The 6,000-nt window shown below is 38.5% G+C and overlaps 1 gene segment (V, D, J or C); it reads right to left on the bottom strand.

Annotated features, from left to right (window-relative positions):
* Window positions 1–744: 744 nt before the first annotated feature.
* Window positions 745–1,225, bottom strand: LOC310960222 (Ig heavy chain V region XIG14-like). The segment is given in 2 exons: window positions 1,154–1,225; window positions 745–1,052 (listed from the first exon to the last, which is right to left on the bottom strand).
* Window positions 1,226–6,000: the final 4,775 nt, after the last annotated feature.

The raw sequence follows: 6,000 nt of genomic DNA, 5'->3' as shown, positions 1-6,000 counted from the left end.
GAATATCTTGACCTGCCCAGCAGACAGTTAAAAGCAGCAGTCCTGTCCTATAGTCCATCATGTTAAACTGAGTGTCCACTGTTCTCTGTCCTCCTCTCTGCAGTCAGATAAGTAGAGGTGGAAGACATCAGAGTTTTGCATTGACTCCTCCTCACAGTGTGGAACTGGATCTGATTTGGATCTCAGTAACTGTTTGATGAAGCTCAAGGATGAATGTTTATTGTACATGAGTCATTTCTCCAATAATCTCTGTTGCTTTTAAATCAGGAAAACAACAACAAATAATAATCCTTAAAAACTGTTGTGATGTAATCCTTTGATTTTCTCACATTGTTCAGAAGTCATAACTTTTTTCGTAGAACCCATGGATCACATGAACACCCATACTTTTCAGTCAATACAAAGTAATTCCATTATTAATGTTTAATGTCTTGATAGATGAAGAGCTTTTAAAATACAGCTGTGATCTGAAATAATGCTGCCATTAATTTACACTAAAATTTAAATTGAAACACAGAAGACAGTTTTTGGAAAATGTCTCCACTGTATTTTTGATCATATCATTATTATATATTCTAATTAAACTAAAGTGTATATTCACTTCACTTTTCATGTGTGGGTTTTTGTTAAATTATGCACTGGTAATGAAATCATCAGTGGTCTGAGAGCTCCTCCTCTGGTGGCTTCATGTTACAAGTGTTCAGGCACTGAGGGGTTTTTGTTCAGGTCTACTGATGGTTTGTGTTATTGTGTGTCTCTGGCACAGTAATACACAGCAGTGTCTTCAGGCTGCACATTCTGTCCGTTTAGAGTCACTGTTTTACTGGAAGAGTCTAAGTTGATACTGAACTTGTTCTTGAGTGAATCTTTGATGTATGTGGTGCATCCATCACAGCCGTACAAAATCCACTCCAGTCCTTTCCCTGCAGGCTGTCTGATCCAAGCTGTGTTGTAGCTGCTAAGACCATAAGAGACCTGACAGGTGATGGTTAGACGTTGTCCTGGCTGCACAGTCACAGATGCTGGCTGTGTCAGCTGTTCACACTTCACACCTATGGAGGAAAACATGTTGAATATAGAGTGAGTGTAATAACAGTGAACAGTCAGTGTGCTGTGATCATACTGTCAGCGTCTCTGCCTCAGTCAGACTCACAGGATCCAGCAGCCAGCAGCAGCAGCAGAGCTACAGAGAACATGGTTGGTATTGAAGGTGATCTGATGGGAGCTTCTCTTCTTCTGCTGCAACTGACAGCATGATATCAAGTCTTTATAGCAGACTGTGAGGAAGTTCACTTTGCATAGAGCAGGACACTGACAGGCTATAAAAGAGGGACGGGTCCTGTCACAAGGACTCAAAGTTCAGAATTATGTTTTGACACATGAAAGAAAATGTTCATTATTTAAAACATTAACTTGAATTTTTTTACATTATTCTTGAAAACACAAATCAGACATGTCAGATAAACAGGTTATTTAATGTCAACTTCAACTACACATGGGGCAGATGCAATAAAACCTTTTATTGAGACTTTGTTTTTCTGAATGTGATGATGTTGAACTGAAGTTTATTCTGTGAATGTGAAAAGCAGAAGCACTTTACATGGAGAAAAACACAGACAGACTTTAAAAGGATGAACTGTCCTGTCACAACAAGTTCATGATTTGAATTTTGTTTTGACACGTGGAAGAAATTGAATTCATTAACTAAAGTTTGTATTATTAATATTATTATTTATCTTCACAAAACGAACCCACGTCAGACATATTCATATACTGTATATATTCAGATCAATGGCATATTTAATGTCTGTTTCAGCTAAATGTGGGCGAGCTGAAATTAAACTTGTCTTGTTTTTTATTCAGTGAAACTGAGAGAACTGGATGTTCCCACTGGTGGAAAATAGAGGAAGTAGTTTTTGAATGACTCTCTTATTACTGTCTGTCACTGTGTTTCTCTGGCACAGTAATACACTGCTGTGTCCTCGGTCTTCAGACTGTTCATCTGTAGGTAGACTTTACTGATGGAGTCATCTCTGGAGATGGTGAATCTACCCTGGACCGACTGGGAGTAATAAAAATGACTACTGCCTGTGTGTACAAAAGAGATCCACTCCAGTCCTCTTCCAGGAGCCTGTCTGATCCAGTTCATATGGTAGCTGCTGAGAGTGAATCCAGAGGCTGTACAGGTCAATCTGTGGGATTCTCCAGGTTTTTTAACGGCTGGTTCAGATTCTGTCAGAGTCTGACCATCAACACCTGTGAAGAGAACAAACAACATACAGTGAAATAAGCTAGTGACACAAATGAAGGAAATGTAATATTAACATCTGTGAATGTGAATGTTTCTACCTGCCCAGCAGACAGTTAAAAGCAGCAGTCCTGTCCTATAGTCCATCATGTTAAACTGAGTGTCCACTGTTCTCTGTCCTCCTCTCTGCAGTCAGATAAGTAGAGGTGGAAGACATCTGAGTTTTGCATTGGCTCCTCCTCACAGTGTGGAACTGGATCTGATTTGGATCTCAGTTACTGTTTGATGAAGCTCAAGGATGAATGTTTATTGTACATGAGTCATTTCTCCAATAATCTCTCTTGCTTTTTAATCAGGAAAACAACAACAACAAATAATAATCCTTAAAAACTGTTGTAATCCTGTTGATTTTCTCAGATTGTTGAGAAGTCATAACATTTTTCGTAGAACCCATGGATGACATGAACACCCATACTTTTTGGTCATGTACAAAGTAATTCCATTATTCATGTTTAATGTCTTGATAGATGAAGAGCTTTTTAAAATACAGCTGTGATCTGAAATAATGCTGCTATTAATTTACACTAAAATTTTAATTGAAACACAGAAGACAGTTTTTGGAAAATGTCTCCACTGTATATTTGATCATATGATTATTATATATTTTAATTAACTAAAGTGTATATTCTGTTTACTTTTCATATGTGTTTCTTTTAAATTATGCACTGGTGTTGAAATCATTAGTGGTCTGAGGGCTCCTCCTCTGGTGGCTTCATGTTACAAGTGTTCAGGCACTGAGGGGTTTTTGTTCAGGTCTACTGATGGTTTGTGTTATTGTGTCTCTCTCTGGCACAGTAATACACAGCAGTGTCTTCAGGCTGCACATTCTGTCCGTTTAGAGTCACTGTTTTACTGGAAGAGTCTAAGTCGATACTGAACTTGTTCTTGAGTGAATCTTTGTAGTATGATGCTGAAGTATGTTTCATCCCAATCCACTCCAGTCCTTTCCCTGCAGGCTGTCTGATCCAAGCTGTGTGATAGCTGCCAAGAGAATAAGAGACCTGACATGTGATGGTCAGACGTTGACCTGGCTGCACAGTCACAGAGGCTGGCTGTGTCAGCTGTTCACACTTCACACCTGTTAAAAAAAGAAAAAGGTTTAAACAAGTGACCAAGGTATACTGCAATAGAAGACCTGTTGACTGTGACAGATCCAGAGAGACTCACATCCAGCTGCCAACAGCAGCAGCAGAGCTACAGAGAACATGGTTGATGTTGAAACTGATGAGCTGTGAACTCCACTGACAGCCTGATGTGATGTTTTTATAGCTGAGGAAAAAAGGAGTTTGCATGAAATCAAACATGTGGAGCATCATTGTTTTTTTCACTGGAGCCAATAGAAGAGTCACTTTAAATATGATGTGTTTTTCTGAGAGAATATCTTCACTGTTATCACCTACATCACAGTCATGATCATCTTTACATGTATAAGAAAAATTTAAAAATGAAAAGAATAAGAATAACCTTTATACATTTTTATCACAGGTGTGTGGTGATGTAAGGCATCAACACCTGCATGACAAGAAAAAACAGAACTTTAAATATTATCATTATTAATATTTTAAATCGAGGCTTTACCAGATTGTCTGCTGGTGTTTTGCTGATTTTAATTAAACAAGTAATAATTTCAGTGTTTGCAAATATTTAAATTGGAAAGTGGGGCAAAAAAGGGTAGTTTTAGGGGAATAGTGTAGTTTAGAAATTCATATAATTCTGGATTAATGCATGACAGAAAACAATCGGTTGTTGCAATTTTTGATCATACGATTTTAAGATCAGCAGCTGGATATAATAGTTTTATAGAGGTGGTTTTATTGCACTTCAATGGTCACTATGTGAAGGTAGCCCTATGCATAAAATGATGAGGGCCTCGAGTGTGGGAAAACAAAACGGCACATGCCCAAAGCCTTTGGCAATGAAAGTGGATTACGTTCATTTGATGCCATGTGGGGCTGATTGCCTATTTCCCTGCAGCATATCCACTAGCTATTTACCAAATACTGTTGTTGTCATTTGCTATTAGTTAGCAGACATTAATATTTTTTTTGAAAAAGAAGATAGTAGCTGACGTCACCGTGAACGATGTGGATTATTTTATTCTGAACAAATTTGAGCTCAAACCCCTCTGTGCCCACCAGACCGTGGGGTATTGTTAGCCAACTACTAGCTCTGGAGTGAAGACACTTGTCGTGTGTTATTTGTAATGGATGGTGCCTTGTCCAGAACAGGTTTTCAGGATCAAAATCATCTTTCTGAGAGGACTTTCAATAATGAAAGGACAACAGTATTTTAGAGCTTGCTCTGCAGACAAACAGAGCTACCCAAAAGAACAGTCCATGTACACAAGGAGTTAAGCAGTAGAGAGTCGAAGAGAACAAACATGTTCCCAGTGGGATTATCACCTGTGTGGGAAATGTGAAATAAAGTTATATGTCAAACTGTAAAGTTCTACCTAAAACACTGATTAATAAAATGTATGATATAAATAGTATGAAAAATAATGCTTGGGCTCTACCAGTGTGAAACATGAGCACTATAGATTTTGAAACATAACCTGTATCTGCATATTGAATAATCTCCTAAATTGTATTTGAATTAGTTCAAGGTGTAAACAGTGAGTTTCCTCAAGTGACCAAATTATATGGATGAATATGTTTTTATTCAAAGAACATAATTTTATGAGACCTTATATGGAAGTTAATGCCACCATCTATATGGTTGATTTAATTACATTTTAATTGAATGATATGAGGTTATTTCAAAGTATTTACAAGTTGTATTAATGTTGTAATCACAGTTAGGTTGTTTTGTTAGAAATGCAGACGTTTGAGTGCGTTTTGATAAAATTCCCCAACACAAATACATTGTTATCAATTAAATATGTTTCATTGTTAGTTGACCATCATTCAATGGAACATGTGTTTGGTCATGCTTTGGTGCTTTTCATCAAACCTCAGTGTTGTTCAGTTTTTGTACGGCTTTTTACTCTCCTGTGTCACTGTGGCTCTCGTGCACAATAATAAACTGCAGAGTCTTCCTGTTTCAGACTCTTCACCTCTAGGTACACAAGATTTGTGGAAGTGTCTTTGGTGATGGAAAACTGGCCTTGGAGACTTTGGGCAAATATCGTGCCAGTTCCGCTATCAATGCGTCCAATCCATTCCAGTCTGCTCCCTGGTTTCTGACGAATCCAGTGCAGCCAAGCTAAGGACAGTCCTTCCACCTTGCAGGACAGAGTGACTGATTCTCCGGGCCTGCTGACCACTGGCTCTGAGGAGGTGAGGGATTGGCCCTTCACAGCTGAAAGAGACACAGAGTTTAGATGACGGGGAGCCAGCCGATATCCAATGCTCCTTTTCTCCTCTTCCTCTGGACACCGACTTCACTCACCTGAAATGAGAGACAAGAGGAGGATACTTTGTACAACTGTCATGGTGGAAACTTGACTGAGTCTGGAACTGCAGTGGCTGTTATAAGGATATAATACAGGCAGAATGGGTGGGGCTTGTCCATCATAGTCTGAATTTGCATTCTCTCAGAGATATTGGAGATACAGTATTGATACATAAAGATTAAATCTGTCAGAGGAGTTAGAGACTCTGAGAGAGAGAGTGGGAACAAACTGACACACCAACAATAAAGTTGTTTAGTATTTCTCATTTTTTCAGTGTGTTTGGACAGTTTTTCACATG

Source organism: Echiichthys vipera (assembly GCF_963691815.1).
Source record: "Echiichthys vipera genome assembly, chromosome: 17".
In the NCBI taxonomy this organism is placed as follows: Eukaryota; Metazoa; Chordata; class Actinopteri; order Perciformes; family Trachinidae; genus Echiichthys; species Echiichthys vipera.
The sequence above is the reverse complement of the archived record's forward strand: the minus strand, read 5'-3'. Positions and strand labels throughout refer to the sequence as shown.